This window comes from Crocodylus siamensis, chromosome 2, assembly GCF_052110815.1.
Source record: "Crocodylus siamensis isolate JL-2025a chromosome 2, ASM5211081v1, whole genome shotgun sequence".
NCBI classification, from domain to species: domain Eukaryota; kingdom Metazoa; phylum Chordata; order Crocodylia; family Crocodylidae; genus Crocodylus; species Crocodylus siamensis.
Window position 1 is genome coordinate 2,508,659 of NC_143396.1, and position 22,873 is coordinate 2,531,531.

The window sequence follows — 22,873 nt, forward strand, 5'->3', positions numbered from 1 at the left end:
CCTCAAGAGCAATGTCATCTGGAGTTTTGTACTTCTGGTAGGGTCATCCATGGTGGCAAGGTCAAGAGCAAGGTTTTCAGATTAACAGCAATCCAAAAATAAAAATTAAAGTTCTCACCATCAGAGCAGGTGGATGATGTAAAGGCAGATGAAAGCTGCAGTGACCTAGAAACCTCCAGTCATCTAGGTTTTCCTTGCCATAGGCTTAAGTTTTCCTTTCTACAAAGTATATTATGGTTTCTGAAGTGCAACAAAATTCCCATGTTAAGAAAAAGACATATGTAGGCATCTTCCCTTAGTAACAACTCCTACAGTGATGGAGTCAAAGGTGCATGTTCCTAGTGATTTATTGGAAGCCCCAAGTCATGGTCCTACACAAGGGCGATGACACTCTCAAGGTAGTTTGACATTTGTAACTGAGACAGGGCAGGTACAGTTGCGCAGACACAGTCAAGACTGAGCAGGCCTATTTAGAAACACTTTGCTCATCCTGTATGGGGAGGGAGCTAGAAAACTTGCCCTAAACCACCTGGCAAGTACAGGCAGGACTACTAGCCCAACATGAAGGCACCAATAGAAGAAATTGTCAGAGATTGTATTGTTTGTGCATGACGCAAAAGGTAAAACTACATGGAGCATTACAACAATTCGACACATCTAGCAGAGCCTGGCAACAAGTGGAAACTGGTCTATTTGAACACAGAGAAAATTACTGTTGCTACTGATAGGTAATTATCACAGTCATTTTTCAAAGTACCTCCACTAAGGGATACATTAGTCAGCACTGTAATGAATGGCAGTACTCTCCAGATGTGGTATTTTCAGTAAGTTCCTTGAGACTAATGGACCACAATGTACATTTCAAAGGACTGATTAATGTATAGGAGTTCTCGTTGTGCTAGGCTGTGCTTAGGCTAAGCTATAGTAAGTATAATGCTGAAAGGCAGTCTGGGAAACAAGGGACCTAATGATCACTGGATGATCTGATAAGAAAGATAAAAAAGTGAAAACCTAATGAGCAAAAAGACACTTGAGGGAGTATGAAAAACAGATGCTGCTAATCTCCAGGACGAAGCTAAAAAGTAAGAATTCACTAATGGGTGAGTGATAACGAGAACTGAAGTGCAGGTATGTAAACTTGGCAAATGAAGCAAGTAGAGATGAATGTCTTGAGAGAGGGAGAGAGAGAAGAATTGGCATGAGATGGGAAGCACACAAGTATAAATACCAGCGCTGGGAGATTTGTCCCTTGTAGAGACCTGGAGGAACGTGCATAACACGTGTTGTCTACCAGTTAAAGACAAACTTCACGAAGCTGGGCTACATGTTAATCAAATCAACTGGTGTCCGAGGACAATACATCTTTCCAAGTTTTTGCCACTGAACACATATCCGTGCTGGGTTTTTTTCTGTGTTTCCTTCAGGATCTGGGGGATGGCTTGGGCTTCTATAACACACAGACTCCAGAAACCTGGATATCAGAAGTGACAGCAAACAGATACCACTCAAGAAAATGCTGCACCCCTCCAAACAACTAGCAGCAGCATGTCTTTCCCACCATCTAATGAACTTCCCTCAATATATGTTCAAATATTAAGCAAATACTAAGCAAGAGAAAGGAAAATGTTAAAAACCTCAACTCAGTTATCAGAACTCTCAGCACTCGTATACTAAAGCCAGGGCCTCTGTCCAATTAAAAATGCTATAAATCAATAGAGCCTATGAAAGTCTCTTTTAATTAGAAGTTACAAATAACCAAAAATAAAGCAGAGCTGGCTCTGGCTGAACGATGACGACAAATTCTTCTGCCATAACAAATTTCAGACCCGTGAACTGGGACTCTAGCATCCCAATATAGTCACAGAATCATAGAAAATGAGGGTTAGAAGGGACCTCAGGAAGTTATCTAGTGCAGCCCCCTGCTCAAAGCTGGACCATCCACAACCAGCCACGACTTTGTCTAGCCGGGTCTTAAAAACCTCCAAGGACAGAGAGTCCACAACCTCTCTGGGTAACCTGTTTTGGTGTTTCACTGTTCTCCTAGTGAGAAAATTCTTCCTAATAGCTAACCTAAATGTACCTTGCTGCAACTGAGACCATTGCTTCAATAGTGATAGAAGCAGTACAGGTCAAGTATAATACAGGCTTAAGATGGACAGTTCTTTAGACAGAATCACATGCAGCTAAGGACCACACCTGATGATGTAACTATGCCTAGTAATGAAAATATAGCCTATGGTGCTTGTGATGAATATGTGGTTGCATTGTTTGCTTCATTAGTTCCTCCTGAAAATGGGAGAGGCTTTTTGGTTTGTTCATCTGTCTCCAGGATGAGTTTTGTTTTGGTGGGGAAAGGATTAATGGCTGAATTGCAAAGGGGCTGGGCATAGCCTTGGCTAATTGCACTCTGCCTTCTGGATGGGCCTTTCTGGAGAACTCTGGCTCTTTCTAGATGCTGCCAAGGGAGAAGATATAAGCAGAAGAGTTGGAAATTGCATATATGTGTGTGTGTTAGCCTGCAGTCTACTGATATGAGGTCCTAGAGAGTAGAAACAGAGAGTCAGCCACATGGGACTGGAGCAGTGGAACAGAAGCAACCGGCTGAGGCCTCTGGGGACGAGGGAGGAGTTCGCAGTAGAGACGGTGATGATTCCTGCCTGCCACTGGAACCAGTCACGGACTGAGAATTAAGCACTGGCCAAGCTGGAGAGTAAAAGGTGGTAAGAGTTAATCACAGAATCAATAAAGGCTGGAAGGGACCCTGAAAAAACGTATCTTATCCCTCTGCTCTGGGCAGGGATACTGCTGAGATCAAATGATTTCCAGTCTCTTCAACTTAGTTTGTTTTAAACCTTTATTGTATGTTCTGTGTTCCTCAGTGCTGTGGTAGTCTTCCCCCCACCCCCAATTATTAAAAGATTTATTTATTTTTTTTAAGTATCCCGGAAATGTAGCTGTTGAAATGGAAAGTAGAGAATGCACTAACTGATATTTCTACAATTCTTTATGATCTGCCGCAAATGACAGAGGAGAAGAGGAGGGAGAAGAGGCAACTTAATTTCAAATGCCATTAACACATAATATTATGGCTGCATTTTTAAGTAATAATGTTCATCCCTAAGCTGGGAAAAATGTAAACCCAAATCATGGAAGGGCTATGATAAGATACACTTTGGTTAAAAAAAGTGGTATCTCTAAGCTACTTTTGTCAGCTGAGGAGATGCATTATATTTATGGGCAGTCAAATATGCACAATCAAATATCCTTTTAAGTGAGGTATAAGAATCGACTCTAGGGAACTGCTTCTGACTCTTGCTTTGCATGGTCTGCACTGAGCTGCAAATAGTAAACCGTATTTCTGAAAAACCTTGCTAATAAAAAAAAACAAAACAAAACACTTTAGTTTGCTCTGCCCTAGTGGATCTCTATTCCTGAGAGCAGTTTAAAGCGAGACAATACACAAATGAGATTCCCAACCCCACTTTCAGGACTACAAAACCAGATTATAACTAAAATGTTAACATAGTAAATGTAGAAATAGTTTTGGAACCTAAGGGGAATCAGAGTAATAGGGAAAAAATAATATTACAGGAATTGCATATTGCTCAGAAATGAAAAAAAGAAAACAATCACACAAAGGGTTCCAAAACAGTATTACAGCCAACGCTATGTGGAAAGTAAGGTGAATCTATATTCACCTCATTTTCATTATAAATCTTGATTTTTAGCATTAAATATCTCATCTAGCTGGGAGATGAGTTGCCAACCTAAAGCAGCTTATGGGAATATAAAATAACCACAGCCAGATTTGTTTGCAACTAATAAGCCATACTAGGTTGTAGAAGGATTAAAAAAAAAATTGGAACGGGTTTGTCTCACAAGGTTAGGTATAGCGTAAAGAATTTGGCTGGTATAGTTGCTTGCACTGCCCACAGGGGTACTCTGGTACAAGGGTACCCCTCCAGCCCACAATCCTAACCTTGCTGTCCTCTTGCTTCCAGCGTATGTCCTTTCCTCCATCTTCTAGCAGACCAGCCAGAGGGCAAAATGAGGAAAAGAAAAGATTTTCCATCCTGTTCTTATTCTTCATCTTTCCATCTTCATTCATTCTGTACAGAGCAAGGAATGCACTCTCTAACAGGCTTGGACCTTGGATCCAGCTAGACCAGGCAAGAGAGTTCAGGAATGGTTCAAGGGAAGACAAGGCCAGAGCCTAGCTTAAAGATGTTTGGGTTTTGCTTCTGGCCATGTGTTTCAAGATCAAGTTAAAAAATACCTCTAGATATTTTGAACTTTGTTTATTCAAAGCCCTTATAAGGAAACCCTATCCACATGTACATCTCTGACTCTTAAAAATGCTTCACAAAAAATGTATAAACATTCCCATTCCATTTTGGTTGATCAGAAATACACTGTTGTGTAGAACACAGCTTCTCAATTTTTTTTACACTTGAGGCTAGGGATGTGCAAAGTGGGCAATATTCGATTCAGATTCAGCCCATTTGGGGGACAATTATTTGATTTGCTGATTCGGATCACTGCCCAGTTTGATTCAGGTGAATCCACTCAATTCGGCCAAATCCAAATCTGATGATTTGATTCTGATTGGGAGAGATTTGATGATTATGCCATAAACACAGCTTTAGTTGTTTTTTTTTCCTATATGACTCAAGGTACCAGGCATGGTTTGTGAATCCAGAGATGGTAGGGTGGATGGAGTGTCCCACAGAAGGGTGGGGGGCAGAGCCCACATGCTTGGCAGTGGACCCGGAAGTGGACTGAAGTACTTCTAGTCCACTTCCAGGTCCATTGCTGAGCGAGCAGGCCCCTCCACACAACCCGCCAGCTCAGTAATCAGCCATGGGGGGACCCCGGGTGCCCCCCCAGACCCAGGAGGCACCAGTTGCTGAGCTGGGAGGTGGCAGGGTATCCCTCTCGTGCTCCACAGTGGACCCGGAAGTGGACTGGGAGTGCTTCTGGTCCACTTCTGGGCCTGCCGCCAAGCATGCTGGGGACCTCTCCGCACTCCCGTGGGACACGCCATCCACCCCACCATCTCAACATTCATGAGCTGCCTGGTACCTTGAGGTATGTATAAAAAAACATATAAAGCTGTATCTATGTCCAAATCATCGAATCTCTCAAATCTAATCTAAGGCTTCCAATTTGATTTGGAGAGATTAATGGGTCTCCTGGTTTGATTTGGATTGAAGATTTGGCCACTGAATTGGGCCAAATCTCCTCTGAATCAAATTAGCAAATGAAGCCATGCAGAGCCCTACTTGAGATCCCCCTCATTAGACTCAAGGCACCCCTCAGAAAATGTCAGCTCTTCGTTTTCACTCCTTCTTTGATTACAGAAAAATAATAGAGCAATCCTTCTGTTCCAAAGAACTCAAAGAATAGGTTAACACTATGAATTCATATTTTAAATTCCTGTTTTTTTCTTGTGAATCATGTTTGCACAGTGGTATCATTGAGTGTCACCCTGTGTCAGCCTTGCAAAGATCTTGAGGCAACCCAGTGTACTGTGGCACCCTGGGTAAGAATCACTGCTGTATAAGGTAGAGAAGGGTGGAACTGAATGTTTCAGAGCATCATGTGGTGTTGTTTGTCAAGTTCTATGTCTTGTATTAAATTTTGAAAGGTCATGAGCTCCAGTCATACTCGGGGTTCAGCTACAGAGTTTCACCTTTCTTTGTGTTGATGTTATATCGGAGAGCAAGCTTTGCATTATTTTAATATAAAACTATTGTTTCCTGTCTATTACAAACTGGAAGCAAGGTCACTCAATATTTTCATACAAGCAATGAGGTTTTAGCAAATATTTCAATGTATATGGGTTAAGCTGTGATTAAATAATAGCATTCGAATCTCTGTAGATCTTGGGTGCCTTTTAGGTTTTCAGGGGAATGGCTGACACATGTTGTGTGATCACACAAATTGGTTGGAATTAGTAAAACTTCCTTGAAATCAATGGCTGCTACAGTGTGTAAAGATCTGGGTCTCATTTAACATTTATGGCATATTTAGATAAAGGTATTTCTATCCTATGTTCTTATTTACCAGTAAAAGAAAAGAAAGTAAATGAATAAACACTAACAAAATTACCACAATTAATCATTATTTTAGGTGCTTATAAATTGCAATGATGAGAAGCAGTATAAAATCATTAGATAAATATTCCTATTACTCTTGTTCCTTCTCTTCCCTTTCTTGCCTGGTTATTACGACACTGACTTACAATGTAATATTTCATCTAGACTGTATGTTCTTCAGGGAAATTACCAAGGACCTGATCGATTGTCATCTATAACTTAAGTCAAACAAATCAAAGGTTGGTCTGAACCAAGGAATAATATGTTTAAGGTACACTGATTTCCTTAGGCAGGAGCACAAGGGAGCAATGTAGCTGGCAATGTTCCTAGCTACCTTTGTCTTCCCAGCCCAGATGTTTAGATACATATTTATCGACACATTGATAAGGTTTAGTTTTGAGAGTAAGGCTCTAACTCTCATCTTCGGATCTACAGCAAGATATCTCAACTATTTTTGATATCAGACCACTTGTAATTAGTGAGCCAAATCAGAATGGCAACTTTGCTATACTTCACAAAAATGAAGAGTCAGTATATAAAGTTGAACCTGGATGCTACCGAGGGTTGGTTTCCTAACCTCTGCAAAGTGTTTCTAGCCTTCGTATTGAAGAAGTGGTGGACAGATTATTCTTAATTTGGCACCCAACTGCATACCAAGTAGGTTGCTTATCATCCCAATAAAAATAAATAAATGCTGGTTCTACTGTACAAATTGTAGAGCAACAGTACATCAAATGCCTTCTCTGTAGAGAAGAGGTATCAAACACACAAATAACAGTTTAAGCTACATGTGTTTCCCATATGTTCTTGCATACCATGTGCTCCCAAATAAGATACACACCTTGTTTTTGTAAGGCAGAATACAGTCATGGCCAGCTGTGCAGTATGCAGTCCTTATAGAAATATAGAGTATCCAGGAAGTGCAGCATCCCTGGAGACAGTCTGGGTGAGCCAGCAGGAACTTGTTAGTATGGCAGGACAGCAACAAGGCTAGGACCCAGGCCCTGCAAAGGCAGTAGCAAGACTGTTACATCTTTACTATAAATATTTCTTTATATAAGTTTGTGTAAATAAAAAAGTGCTTTTTCTATTACCATAAGATTCATCAAGATGCTACAGATTGCATACAACAGATTACTTACCCTGAGCCGGCTCAATTGCTGCTTCAAGAACAAGCTACTGTAGTCAGCCAATAGCTAGTGCACTTTCCACAGAGGTTGTGCGAGGGTTAACACTGGACTTCACCTCTTTTGCTTGCAGGGCCAATAAGGAATGGCTGCCATTTTGGCATCTATTAGAGCACAGCATCTATATATTTCTATTCCAGTAAAGAGTAAAACCAGCTTAAAACATGCACCCCGGTTTTGAAAGCTAAAATTTGGAGGGGAGAGGCACACACTGTATGCAGTAAATACAGGAATTATATTCACGTTGGCTGTATACTTTGTATATTACTAGTAGATCTATTTTTGTCATATTGGTGTGGCATGAGGCCAAAGATTGATGAACTTTTAACTACTCTTCCGATAATGGTTTTTACCACCTAGAAAGCTACTTTAGGAAGTGGCTTCATTGGTAATGTTTCTTGGAAAAGATGCAAAACACCCAACCACTTAATTAGTATTATTTTCAGTACTGTCATATTCAGAAGAACTGGCCAGAAATATTTTTTAAAGAGTTTCAGAGTGTCTAAAATATTTTAGTGAGAATAAGTCACCTTGATATCCTCATAGATATGGGCCTAAAGCTATACTAAGTTTCAAATTTCAGTTGTATAGTAGAATTGGGAGGGGGGCTTGGGGGGGTTGTGTCTACAAAGGTCATATTTTACACTTCAGATTCCTTTTGTTTTCTCATAGTTCAAAAGTTTAGGAAGATTTTTGTCTCAATATAATTTTCCGTGCCTTTCATCTGTGCATCGAGTCCATATGGTCTTTTCTGGCTTTGCCGTCGCTTTAGGGAAGAAATAAGCTTGTTAACGGGTTGGACCTTGCTCTGTATCCCAGGGGGGTCTCTCCTGCCACATCTTTGCTGGAAAATTACTTTTAATGGGGAGGAAGATGGTCTATCCCATCCATCATTGTACCTTCCTTCAGTCGTCCCAATTGTCTTTCTTGCTTGGGGCTTCACCTCCACTACCCCCTGCCTAATGCCAACCAAAGATGTTGTTTCCTGGGCCACCAGCATTGGTATTACATGAACTTTGGCATCTCGGCCCTTTGAATTTATGACAGTGGGACTGGGATGTTATTTGACCCGATTATTCCCTACCACACTTTGCCTTATTTCAGAATCTTTCCAATCCTGGACTGTCCTGTCCCCCAGCGTCCCACTCCTGACTCCAGTTTTATAGCTGTCATGGGTCAGTTGCTCATTGGTCCTTGGATCCTGCCGGGATCCAATCTGTGCTATGGATATCCAACATCCATGGCTTCTCCTCAGGTAAGTTATGGAGCTGTCTTTGGCTCTGACTATTCAAGAAAGCCCCTTCCTGGGGCAGCCACCACATATCTGCCACATTGGGACTGTATTCAGAATCTGGCCCCTCGTGGGTAGTGGGGGACCTCACTTCCTGTCCTCTTGGATGATTTCCTGCTGGGCTTTTTATCTTGGTTTCAGGGGTCCGGGCAGTGAATCAGCCCCGACATGCTGCTATAAAGCGTGTCCACACCGATGTGTGAGCCGGTCCTGGCTCCTCATGACTGAGCAGGTTTTTATCATTTTTTTTCCTTTGGTGTGGCATTCTTGTTCGCTGTGGTTTCACCTTCTCCACACTCCAGTTCCAGTGTGGCATCCCATCGGCTCCTCTCCTCACCTGGCTGAGGTAAGTCTTTTCCACACACTGACTCTCTCAAAACATGTCTCTTGGTCGATCACTGATAAAATCTGTGACAAAAGGACTACTGTTCAGAGCATAACATCGTCTCTTGAAGTAAAGAAGCAGCTCCTCAAAGAAGGTGGCAGTTGGAGAGTCATATTCTATGTGGATGAGCCACTATTGTGAGATGTGGAATATTCATCAAATTCATCACAATATTTTTAAAAAGTGCTAGCTTCCTGAGTAAAAGATTTTGGAAAAATGTTACATTGTGTCAGTATGAGAGTATCATGGACTCTTAATGATTGATTGCATCAGAAACCTTGTTGCACCATTCTCTTTCTGTCATAGAAAGATAATAGCCAATTTAAGTTGTTAACCAAAATTGAAGTCTTCTAAGGAAATAAAATTGTCTACAGATGCTGGAGAGTTGAAAGTCTATGTAGAGTGTGGATAGGAAGTACATTATGGAAAATAATAATAATAATGTTACAGGCAAGTAATCTCATTTGAGATGTATTCCTAATATTAACATAATAATGTATTGTTGTTGTAGTCTTTTGCTAACACCATATATCCATGCTTGTGTGTAGAAATTCACACCCAATCTGCCACAATACACATTAGAATGAATGTCCTTTACTGACCAGAAATATGTTACAAATCACTTAGTTTTTTCCCCAATCCCTAATAAAGATATGGATCAAAAGGAAAAGTACATGTACATGTTACTGAAAAGTCCCTATTAAAAGTATAATCAGCCTACACAAGATAGGAGAAAAAAAATGTTATTTCTAGGTAGTACCAGTCAGTTGGGATACGTTCCGGGGGGGGGGATGCCCCAAATACTAAATTAATGTATTTACTCAAATTTAGGTTAATCTTGCATATAAGGTGATCCCCGATAATTAGGTTCTATTTATTGAAAATATATAAATTCCCTTTATTTTTTCCAGGTATAAAATATAATTATTTGAGGTTTGTCACGAATTTGCCTATTTCACACTACTACAGCAGGGAAAATAAAACTGAGGGTTAAGTATCCCCCTTGTTATCTGTCCCTCCCACCCAGATTTCTTCCTCCTGCAGCCCCTTCCCACTGCACTCCTTACTGTCAGACCATTTTATCCCTAAGCACATGGAAGTAAGGACCAAATTTGAAAACACTGCCCTTGAAATAAGCATGCTTGTAGTAATTTGCATGCAGTACCCATACACTTAGTTGGTCCAGAATTGATACATTTTAACTTTTTTTAAACTGCTGCAAGTTTTTATTCACAGTGTGAGGGAGTGGGGCCTAGGAGCAGCCGTGAACTCCCTAGCGCCCCCTACCATCACATTAGGGTGGACTAGGCACCCTCGAATCCTCGCCCGCCACGACTTTGCTGTTTAATAGGTTAAATGGGAGGCTGCCTTTGTTCCCCTGGTGAACGGTATGCGTGTTCTTGCCCCTACACCAAATGGGGTGCCTCTGTGCGCCCCTCCCTTAAGGGGTATGCGTGCCTCCAAACCTCCCCTTTATCATGCCCCAAGCCTCGCAGCTGTTCTGTGGGACATTGTACAGTCCCCTGCCCCTCAGGTGCTCTCTCCCTGGCACCCCGGGCTCGTTGCCCACCTGGTGCCCCCTGGGCCGGGCTCCTACCCACCGGCCTGTTACCGGCGTCCCGGGCCTGTCTCTCCACTGTTTGGCTCCTACCGGCACCCCTGGGCCTGGCGCGTCACCGCCACCCTGTTCCCGGCACCCCTGGGCCTGGCGCATTGCCGCCGCCCTAGCTCCTACTATTCATTCCAGTGTCCTGCTACTGGTAAATATCGAGTTGGGCTCAGGCAGCCGGAGCCTTAACTGGCCTCCCCAACCCTACTGGGTCTTTATCAATCAGAGCCTGCCCCACTCTGGGGCCTGTGCCGCGTCTCTCGTGCCCGCCGCCCCACTCTGGGGCCTGTGCCGCGCCTCTCGTGCTCGCGGCTAGGGCTACAACCCCCACTCAGCGAGTGCCCTCCTGGCACTCCTTATGCTGTGCCCACTGTGGCACTGTGCCCCTAATGGGCACCGGGAACCCCCAAGCTGCTGGGGAATCCCCATGAGGCCTCCTCACTCCCCTACAGCCTCACCCAGTCCTCCGGAGTAAGTGTAACACAACGCAAGCCACCTGGCTTCAACATAAAACACAGATCCTCCTGCTCATAACATAAACACTGAGCCCCCCACCAGGGCCTCCAACCCTACCTTTCATCAAGGGGCTCTCATCCCCAGCATCATCGCAACCAGTCAGCACCACAAGGCTGCCACTACCAATTCAGGCCCCTCAGCTCAGCCACAGAGCTCCTGCTCCTGTGGCTGCCAAAAGGGAACTGCTATTGGGCCCAGGCCTCAGTTGTTATAAAGGGCCTGGCCCTGCTTCCTTCCGGTCACCTGACTGGCTGGTTGGCCTGGCAACCCACAGCTGTCCTGCCCTGATGGTTGGCAGCTCTGACAACCCTCACCTGAGCTGCCCTGGTGACTGGTAGCTCACCTCTTCTTCATCTCAGGCACGGAGCACCCCAGTGCCTCTGTGACACACAGGTACTCCATAAATGAGTTTTTAAACAGCACTTTTGTACCTACTTTTATATGGTACAAATGATGCATGGTAGTAGGCAAAAGCCAAAGAGACCAGCCTTTACCACATAGTTCACTGGGCCCCAGCAGTCAACAGCATTTCAAGCCATGGTGACCCCACAGATCAGCACTTCTCAGTATGCGTGTATGCTCCAGATATTCCTCCCCAGAACACACACAAATGATTTATGTGCTTATTACACCCACTCATGACTGGAACTGGATGTTCTTATCACATGTCCTGGGATCCTCCAAAAATAATATGCAGATAAGGAACAAGTTCTGGCTCCATCTCATGGAAGTCAAGGCCACACTAATCATATGTGTCAGGCTGAGAGGGTGATACTGGGATTCTGGATGAAATGCTTGAGGCCCTTTTTGCTGAAGTTTCCAGACATTTAAGGCTGAATAAGAAACAGGAATTACTGGAAATGAGAAAGAAAGGCATAGATCATCTGTAGGAGTAAAGAGAAAGTAAAAAGGTATGCAATCGGCTGGCTCACCATTACTATAAATAGAGTCAGTGCTGAGGGAAATTATGTTCAATGAGGGCTACCATGTCTTATTCAGGTAGGCTGCCATAACCTGAACCTGGCCAGTTGGTGAGCAAACATGATAGGACCCTGATATGGGCCATGTGTTTTATACTCATGCTCAGAACTGACTGCATTAAATCAACTCCATATTTGGTTTCCATTACTGAACACATGCTACTTTTGTCAGCAGTTTAATGATAGAAAGGGTATTTAATGAGGTTTCCTTGTATACAAATGTCAGATGAGGGGCTTTTTTCTGCTTTCTGACTGGGGGAAATCTTGCCTTGTAGTTGAGTAAATGTATTATCCTGATTATTATCAGGTATGAATTGTCACAGCCTTATCTATTTCAGAGGTGTACCAAAGCACATTAGTTCTGTTTTTTATTTAAATGCTAGTGATTAATTTTAAAAAAATTGTAAGTCCTTGTAGGACCTAGAGAGACAAAGAGATGTAACTTTCCTTAAAAAAGATGTAATTATTGAGAACATAGAACCCCACCCAGACAAAAATACCTGCAGCTGCTCATGCTGTTCAAACCACAGAGAGATATTAATTTTCACCAAGCAGTAGACTGATCCACTGAGATGGAAATTTGTACTTCATCAGGTACCATATTCATTCAAGCAAATAAGCTTTATACCTCCTACATTCTTCTACTTATATATGCAACTTTCAAATGTTGTCCCTCTTCTTCCAAAACCTTCTTCCTTATCTCACTATCTTATTCTTTTATGTTACTTTCAAGATCTTTCTGAACCTCTTTCTTCCCATCTTTTCCAATTCTTATTTCCTTATTTCTAGGTCCTAATTTCCTTCAGTCCTCATTCCATTTCAGTATTTTTAATTGTAAAGCATTTAAAGCTAAGAAACATCTGGTATGATACCTCATACAGAAAATATAAAGGTAATGTGTAGACAGAGAGAGAAAGAAGGTAATCGTGGTAACTGGTAGTTTATACCACTAGGTATATATTGGCATAACTCCATTGTAGTCAGTAGAAGTACAGTGATTTATGTAAACATCAAAGTATCTGGCCCTAAGATTTATTTTTTTATGGTGTATGTAAAAGTATTTTGTCAAAATTTATAGTTTCCCTCCGACTACTACCACTACATTAGAAACTGAACTATTTTTTCTTGGAAGTGCTTTTGGCCTAAGTGGTGGACTAAAAGGTTACAGCATAGAGTGGGAGGGGGGGCATATAAGCTTTCCATTCTATCCCATTTCAAAGGTCTTAGGCCTTTGATTACAACTTTACAGCAAGACTCAACATGAAACGTGTATTGTTTCACTTGGAGGGTTTCTGTGCCAGTCTTGAATTGACTGCTTTGCTGGTGAACTATGATTGAACTACAGACAGACTATGAAAGAATTTAGCAACTAGCAAATGACTGCAATTCCAGTCCATCAGCTAAAGCAGCAGCCCAGAGGGAAGATAGGTTCTGTCTCATTTTGGCCTCAGCTTATTGTATAGGATGAAAATACTGTAATACATAAGCATCTCCCCTCACTCTGAATTTAATCAACATAGCCCCCAAATATTAAAGCTCTTTGAAGGCAATGTATGTTTCACTCATCTTTGGCGACCTGTTAGAAGCCCTTTTGTTCCAAAGTTTTCCATTTCAGTCATGCTCCAATCCCTTTTCTTCACACTGTTTCCCTTTTTATGCCTTAACCTTGCCTCTTACATTTTCATGCCTCTGTATATATGCCCCTCTTACCAAAACCAACCCACGCTACTGTTAAAAAATTACAAACAAGATGAGAAGGGTGAAAAAGAATTTAGATGAATCCTTGGGTCATTCCAACCAGTGGAACAAGTTTTTTTGATTACTTGTCAAAAAACAAGATTAATTGCCAAAGATAAGCATAATCTTACAGGATGCATCTCTGCTAGACAATGCTACCCTATTGCAGAAGTCTCCAGAGCAAGTGGGGGAATCGTCCTTCAATGCTTCATCAGGTTTGATGAGTTACCCTCCAACTTCCTTCCAGTCACATCCCTATTTATGCATGGCTGGTAATCATTATATTAATATTTTAATAAGGGTTCCCTGATTGGCTTTATTTATTTTTTTTTTGTCTCGCTGAAGAAATGCAAAACTCTAGAACTCTTGGTTCAGAGACGATACTGTTTATTAGACCAACTAAGAAATCACAAAAAAAAGGTTTTTTTTCTGCAAGGTGTCAGGCACACATGCCCTTCCTCAGGCTCAAGGAAAATTAAAAATGGTAAAAAGTCCTCATAGATAAAAAATAAACTTCATTTTTGCATGGAGGAAAATGAAAGTGGAACTCTGTTTTTCTGGATCCATGAGAGTGTCTTTGTGAGTTCATCTTTGACATGGGCAACTGGTTTCTCCCGAGTCTGGGGAGGCACCAGATCACCAACAGGGGGCGGGGTCCCCCATCAGCTGATCACCCACCACAGGCAGGGGGAGAGGGGGCCCTCTAGTGGCTGATAGGGGGTGCATGCGAGTGCACATTATGTGTCACCAGGATGTACAGATAAGGCAGGATACCTTCCCTGGTGGTGTCAGATGGCAGGAAGGCAGGGAGGTGCAGAAATCTTTCTTGTTGTTAATCTTTCTTGTTGTTTAGCAATGAATTTTAAATCCAAAATCAGCTAAAATTCAGCATCTTCCATGTTTTGGGGATGTTTTTGGTAGCCGTGTTGGTCTGAGACAAAAAGAAATGAAAAACTCTAGACCTCCTGGTTCAGAGATGATACCTTTTATTACACCAGCTAAGAAATTGCAATACATATATATCTTTTTCTGCAAGCTTTCAGGCCCACACACCCTTCCTCAGGTACAGGAAAAATTAAAGATGGTAAAAAGTCCCCATAGATGAGACATTAGGTCCCTTTTGTTTTGTTGAAGCCTTCAGAGCTTGATCAGACCAGATTTTTTTTGTGGATATGAAAGGTGTCACTTAATCAGGGATGCATAACTTTAGCAGCAGGATATTTCCTTATTTTTTTTCTTTTACATTAGTGTGCTTCTCTCAAATTATCTTAAAATTCTAACAGCCATCCATTCAATACTCAGTTGGTCTAATAAAAGATTTTTCATCTACCCAAAGAACCTTGCCTTCAATACTTCATACATTTGCCACTGCAGCCTTCTGTATCTAGTTCTGGACAGATTTCAGCACTCAGATATTGGCTCCCCTTGAGATGCAAATGCAGGCTTCTGTTATGCAAAATCAGATTGACACTAGCCTGGCTATCTGCTCTGAGTCAGGTACAGATAGAGGCCCACATGTTACAACTGCTTCAGTTCTCTGATAGCCACATATGTCATTAATGTCAGTTCTGTGCCAACATGACTCTTAAATAATCCTGATGCCATAAACAGCTCAGCAATAATCTAAAATAGGGAAGGTCTTTGGAAGAAAAAAAAAATCTAATATAGTTTTATTTTGCATAATATTTTCCATGAAAGGTTTTACATTAAAGAAATATCTGAACTTGAACTAGATTGGCACTCATTTGTGCTGTTTGTGTGATATAGAGTAGAGCAACTGCTTTAAAGTTGTGTACAAACACGGAAGTTGAATGAATGATTTGTAACAAATAATTTTATTTGATGAATGTTGCATTCTTTCCTTTTGGTCCTCTGTGATTATTTATTCCTTATATGAAATTATTCAGGAATGTCTGCAGTGAATAATTCTTGGTTTGCAGGTGGCTTGCAAATAGTTCATAGCAGATATTTGTAATTCGTGTCTTTTGAGTTTCTAAGTATGCAGTATTGTTTCAATTCCTTGGCTATATGATTTATGTAGCTAACCAACGCAGCATGAAATGCACATTTTCCACCATTCAGTATGAAATTCAGTTTTGCTGAATACTCAAGCTTAACTTTTGAGGAAGAATTCACACTAGTAAAGAATGAACTCAGAAAAATCTACAAGAAAAAAGTATAATAGGGTAATGTATTAAAATAAATTGAAACATGTTGTCAAATGTAAATAAATCATTGTAAATGCTTTTCCCTTTTCCCTGATGATGTCAGGTTTAGAGACACTCTCAAAACAGGAAAGTCAGAACCTCACACAATAATTTTTTGGTAACCTTATAGATTAGAAATCAGATTAAATTTAATATTGCAAAGTGTAACATCATGCACTTACAAACTGGTAAAAAAAAATTCTGTTGTGAGCTGGAAGCTTATCAGCAATTCACCCAAGCAAGTAAGGGGAAATATCTACTTGGTGACTAAAGTGTACTGACATTGGTCATCAGTGTGACATTGAAAAACAAATGTAGTTTTAGGAGGTATCAGATGAGGTACTTCCAGTAGAGATACAAAGTTTTAATTCATTTGAACAAGGCACTGGTGGGACCTGAACCAGAATACTATGTATAGTTCTAGTCACCATTCTTTAAAACTAGTGTGTTCAATCTGCACCAGGTGTAGAGGCCTACTAAGATAAACTGCAGAATGTAGAGACTATTTTAGGAGAAGAGACTAAAAGAACGTGGCTTGTTTAGCCTATCAAAATGACAGCTGAGTGTGAATATGATCACCAGGGATCCTGGTTTTCTCTGAACAAAAAAGCACACTTTCTCTGATAAACCCCCCCCAAATCTGTTATTAAAATTCAAATCCCCCTGCAGCCCTGCGGGTGCCCCTCACTTGCCCCCAAAGCCATTCAAACCCTGCTTGTGCCCCTCACTGCCCCCACAACAGCCCCTACTCATGTCTTTTGCCTCCACTCACAGTCTTTGTCCCCAGACCCTGCTGGAGGCAACCCTCAGCTGCCAAGGCTATGGGGCCAGGGACCAAAGTTTGCAGTTCCCTGTCCCCAACAGCAGGCAGGTGCAGCAGAAGCAGCATGGAGCTGGCTCCTGCACTGCTCTGCTTGCTTGGGTGGGCGCAGGTCTGGCTCCTGCTCCCCCCCCTCCCCTGCCCTGCCTCTGCCCCTAGCCATGACTCGCAAGCCCCACTTACTTCAGGCTCCAGGAGTGAAGAGTGAAGCTGAGCCAAGCAGAGCTGTGACTGACTAAGTGCCTCAGGCCCCTCCCTTTCCCCTTCCCCTCCCCCTCTGGGCAGGGCTGGGGGTTTCCAGCCCTGTTTAAAACAGCTCTTGCAGGCTGGAGCTCAACCAGGCTAAGGAGCTGTTCACAAAAATAGGGAATCTGCAGGTTTCTCTGCTAAAAGGAGAATTCCATGGTTTTCTCTGTTTTTTCCATGGGTAATGGAAAACCAGGATCCCTGATGATCACTGCCACACATGCATCTGCGTGGTAAACAGCAAGAAGAAGGAAAAGCTAAGTGTTAAAGGACACCGGACACAAGAAAAAATGCGTATAAGTTAGCCATGAATATATTTATACAAGAGATTAGAAGAAGGCTTATAACAATCAGAGAAGTGAGTTTCTGGAACAACATTCTACTAAAAATGGTAGAACCAAAAAATAGTAATTAATTTCTAGATGGGTTCAATTAGTTTATGGAAGGGATTATATATCTCATTTGTTTGTGATAGCTAGGGACCAGATTCAATGATTCAGAAGATCCTTCCAGGCCTCTGTTCCTATGCCTCCTCAGTTTTCAACAAATTCTTCCATAATTTGCAGTCCAAACATGTTCTGCAGAGACTTGCCAGCAAATGCAAGACACATGGTCTCAATTTTCTCTGCAAGTCTTGCTGGAAATGAGAATCATAGAGCATAGGATAATTATTCTCTCATGAAGAGGGAGCTCAACTTTGGTCCTCTCTTGTGCTCAGCTAAATCTCATCCCTACAAGCATCTACCAGTATATTTCTTCCACAAAACAGCTGCTCAACTGCCAGAGGAGAAACACAGCAGGGGAACCATGGAAAAAACAATTTTCCATTTATGAATAAAGCCTTCACAACAGTGTAGCATTAATAGCCATCAGCACACAATAGGACATCAGCATTCCATAGCAGGGTATTCCTTGTCACCCCAACGGCCATCTTGAGAGCTTGCCAGAAGCCTGGATGCCACATCTAATGAACACAGAGAGATGTTCTTATTTTTAACTGAAAAGTAACTCATGCGGCCAATGATATTTGCTGTTTTTCATATCTTTGTACATAGATTAATGACAGTTGCATAGGTTATGATTTTACAAACCCTAAAGAGATGCAGCTCATCTGCTTGGTTGCTCTCTGCCCCTGGACCTGAAAAACAAAGAGCCTCAGGAACAATATTTTTTTGCCAGAATATATATATATATATTATTATTACCTGTTTTTAAATCTGGGATCAGAGGCTGGGATCAGGGGAAATGGGACCCTGCTGCTGGGAATAAGTGTAATACAATGTGGACACATTTACACAAGATGCTATGGTGCTGTAAAAAAGTGCTATGGTGCTGATTCATCTGCTGGCAAAAACTGACACGTCCACTTTGTCCCTGTTGCAGCACCATTCCTCACTTTATCACATTGCTACTATGATGTAGTGGCCAAAATTACCAGAAAGTACTAAATGGTGGGGCAGTAACAATGGTGCTGTACAACCATGTATATACTCAGCCTGTGTATATCTTTCCTCTTGGAGAAACAGGAAACAATTGTTACAAAGCTAACATCTAGGTCAGGGTTAGGTAATTATTTCAGCTGAAGGGCCACTTAAGGAGTAACCTGTCAAGGGTCATATCTGAGGTAAATGTGGAGGTGGGTGACATGCAGGAAGAGCTAGCAGGAGTGGGGCAACAGGCAACTTTGAGAAATCAGGACAATAGGCCAGTTACCTTAGGTGCCTGTACATGAATGCATGGAGCCTGGGAAACAAGCAGGAAGAAATGGAAGTCTTTGCCCAATCACAGCACTATGACATTACTGGAATAACAGAGATTTGGTGGGAGCTCCCAACACTTGATCCCTGTCATGGATAGGTACAAAATATTCAGGAAGGAGAGGCAGGGAAGAAGAGGAGGAGGAGTTGTGCTGTATGTAAAAGAACCATATGATTACTCAGAGCTCGAGTATGAAACTAGAAATAGGCCTGTTGAAAATGTCTGGGTTAGGGTAAGAGGAGAGAGCAATAAGGGTGATGTCATGGTGGATGTCTGCTATAGGCCACCAGACCAGGAGGATGTGGTGCATGAAGATTTTTAAAAACAGCTCACAGAAGTTTTTTGATCACAGGCCATGGTTCTCGTAGGGGACTTCAGTCACCCTGACATCTGCTGGGAGGGCAATGCAGTAGGCCTATGCAAATAGGGAAGTATTTGATTCAGATCACTGTCCTGAATTGATTTGGCAGAATCGGGTTCAGAAGATTTGGCATGGGTTCAAAGAGATTCAGATATTTGGCCATAGACTGTAACAGGGAATCACTGAAATACCTAGAATTTTGTCATTTTTGGCAGATTTGGATCGAAAGAGACAGAAAAGCTACAGACAGAGGCTTATGTGCTGTTTCTACATCCCTTTCCTTAGAGCACTGTGATTGGAAGGGGAGTCAGGGAAAGAGCACAGTCACCACCAGCTACAGCTGTCAGTCTCCACCCCCCCCCCACACACACACACACTCCCACTCCCTCTTCCCAGTTTCTATTCCCCTGAAAGACTGCCTTCCAAATTTAGAAATCTTTTTCCCAATCTTTTCTGAATCGATTCAGAGGCTCTGAATCAATTTGGAGGGTTTTTTTGGTCTCCCAATTCAATTCAGATTCAGTGATTCGGCCTCTGAATCAGGCCAAATCTTCAAATTGAATCAGCAACCAAAGCTTCTCATACCTCTACAATACAACAGTGTGTAAGCAATCCAATACGTTGTTGAAGAGTACTGGGAACAACTGCCTGGTGCAAGTGCTGGAGAGACCAACTAGAGGCTGTGCTCTTCTTGACCTGCTGCTTACAAATGAAAAAATTGGTGGGAAATGTACTAGTAGATAACAACTAGGGCAGCAGTGGCCATGAGATGATTGAGTTCAGGATCCTGAAGAAAAGAAAGATGGAGAGCAGCAGAGTAAGGACCTTGGACTTCAGAAGAGCAGATTTCAACTCACTTAAAGAACTCATGGGTAGAATTGTCTAGGAATCCGCTCTGAGGGAGAGAGGAGTCCAGGAGAACTGGCTGTGCTTTAGAAAGGCCTGAGTGACAGTGCAGGAACAAACCATCCCAATTTACAGGTTCTCTAGCAAGTATGGCAGAAGACCAGTTTGGCTTAGTAGGGAGCTCTTTAGTAAATTACATCACAAAAAAGAAGGTTATAAGACGTTGACACTTGGACAAACAACTAAGGAGGAATATAAAAGTATTCCTTGGGCATGCAGGGTGAAATGAGGAAGGCCAAAGTGCAATCGGACTTTCAGCTAGCAAGGGAAGTGTGAAAGGTAACAAGAAGGGTTTCTACAAGTATGTCACTAATAAGAGGAAGATCAGGGAAACTGTGGATTCTTAGTGAATGAGGGAGGCAACCTAATAACAGAGGATGCAGAAAAGGTTGAAGTATATCATGCCCTTTTCACCTCAGCCTTCACCTCCAGCAAGGTCAGTTCCCAGAATACTGCACCTAACAGCACAGTTTGGGGAGGAGGTGAGACATGAACAGTGGTGAAAGAACAGGTTAGGGACCACTTAGAAAAGCTGTATATATACCAGTCCATGGGGCTCCATGGGGCTGCATGGGATGATCCCAAGAGTGCTGAGGGAGTTCGCTGATGTGACTGCAGAGTCACTGGCCATCATTTTTGAAATCTCATGGTAATCAGGAGAGTTCCAAAATGATTAGAAAAGGGCACACATAGTGCCCATATTTAAGAAAGAGAAAAAGGAGTGTCTAGGGGACTACAGACCAGTAAGCCTCACCTCAGTCCATGGAAAAATCATGGAACGGGTTCTCAAGGAATCAATTTCTAAGCACTGGGAGGAGAAGGAGGTGATTATGAACAGTCAGAATGGATTCACCAAGGACAAATTATGCCTGAGTGACCTGATTGGCTTCTACAATGAGTTGACTGACTCTGAGGATGCAGGGAAACCAGTGGAAGTGGTATACCTTGATTTAATCAAGGCTTTTGATACAGTCTCCCAAAGCATTCTCACAAACAAGCTAAAGAAATGTGGGATGGATGAATATACTCAAAAGTGGATAGAAAACTGGCTAGAGCATTGGCTTCAGTGTAGTCATCAATGGCTCAATGTCTAGTTGGCAGTCAGTATCAAGTGGAGTGCCCCATGGGTCAGTCCTGGGGCTGGTTCTGTTCAATACTTTCATCAATTACATAGAATGTGGTATAGAGTGCACCCTCAGCAAGTTGCCAGATGACACCACACTGTGGGGAGTAGTAGATATGCTGGATGTTAGAGCTAGGATTCAGAGTAACCTAGACAAATTGGAGGATTTGGTCTGAAGAAATCTCATGAGACTCAACAATGACAAGTGCAAAATCCCTCACTTAGAGTACAATCCCATGCACAGGCACAGGCTGGGGACTGACTAGCTGGGCAGCAGCTCTGCAGAAAAGGGCCTGGGGGTTACAGTGAACAATAATATGAATATGAACCGACAGCATGCCCTTGTTGCCAAGAAGATTAAGGAATTGCGAGCAGGACAAGGGACACGATTCTTCCCCTATATTCAGCACTAGTGAGGCCACATCTGGAGTACTGTGTTCAGGTTTGGGGCCCTCACTGCAGAAACGATGTGGACAAGTTGGAGAGAGTCCAGTAGCAGGCAACTAAAATGGTTTGGGGGCTGGGGCTCATGACTTATGAGGAGAGGCTGAGGGAACTGTGCTTATTTAGTGTAGAAAAGAGAATACCAAGAGGGAATTTAATAGTAGCCTTCAACTACCTGAAAAAGTGGTTAGAAAAAGAATGCAGATAGACTAGGTGTGTGGAAAATATATCCCACAGGCCAGATCTGGCTCACCTGGAAATTCATCCAGCTCACAGGTACCCATCAACTAACTATACCCTCCTGCTGGCTGACACCAGCCCGGACATAGTGGGGATTACGGAAACATGGTGGGATGCAACGCATGATTGGGCAGTGAATGTCAAGGGCTATAGGCTGTACAGGAGGGACAGGATAGGAAAGAGAGGTGGGGGCATGGCACTCTATATTAAGGAGGAATACACATCCTCGTCAATTAGCAAGGAGTCAGGGGAGGGGCACTCTGAAGTGCTTTGGGTTAGGGTACAAGGCAGTCAAGGGGAAAGAGACTTAATGGTGGGAGTCTACTACAGACCTTCCAACCAGGGAGAAGAGTTTGACTAGGAATTCTTGGATCAGCTCACAGAGGTAGTGAAGGCTAAGGATGTGGTAGTCATGGAGGACCTGAACTTCTGAGACCTTTGCTGGGAAGAACAGTCAGCCAGGTCTGACCGCTCACGTCGGTTCTTGGCCAGAGCGCAGGACCTCCATCTAACCCAGGAGGTGCACAGTCCCACCAGGGGAGATGCCTTGTTGGACCTAGTGCTGGCCACTGGTGATGACCTGGTGAGCTGGCTGCGGGTGCTCAACCACCTAAGCAACAGCGATCATTGCCTGCTGGAATTCACTACCAGCGCAAGGTGGCAAAGGCATGCAGTAAGGCAGCGGCCCTAGATTTTAGGAGAGCAAACTTCAATGAGCTAAGGAAGATAGTTTGAGAAGCGCTGAGGTCCCGGAGGGGAGGGGAACCAGGTGTCCAAGGAGAGTGGTCACTCCTTAAGGAGGCGATCCTCCAAGCCCAAAGGAAGGTAATCCCAACGAGGATCAAAGGAAGCAGGAGAGCACACAAGCCTCCGTGGCTCATCAAAAGCATCCGGCAATGTCTCCTTGCTAAAAAGGAGGCTTACACCCAATGGAAAGAAGGGGTCATCACCAGGGAGGACTATTC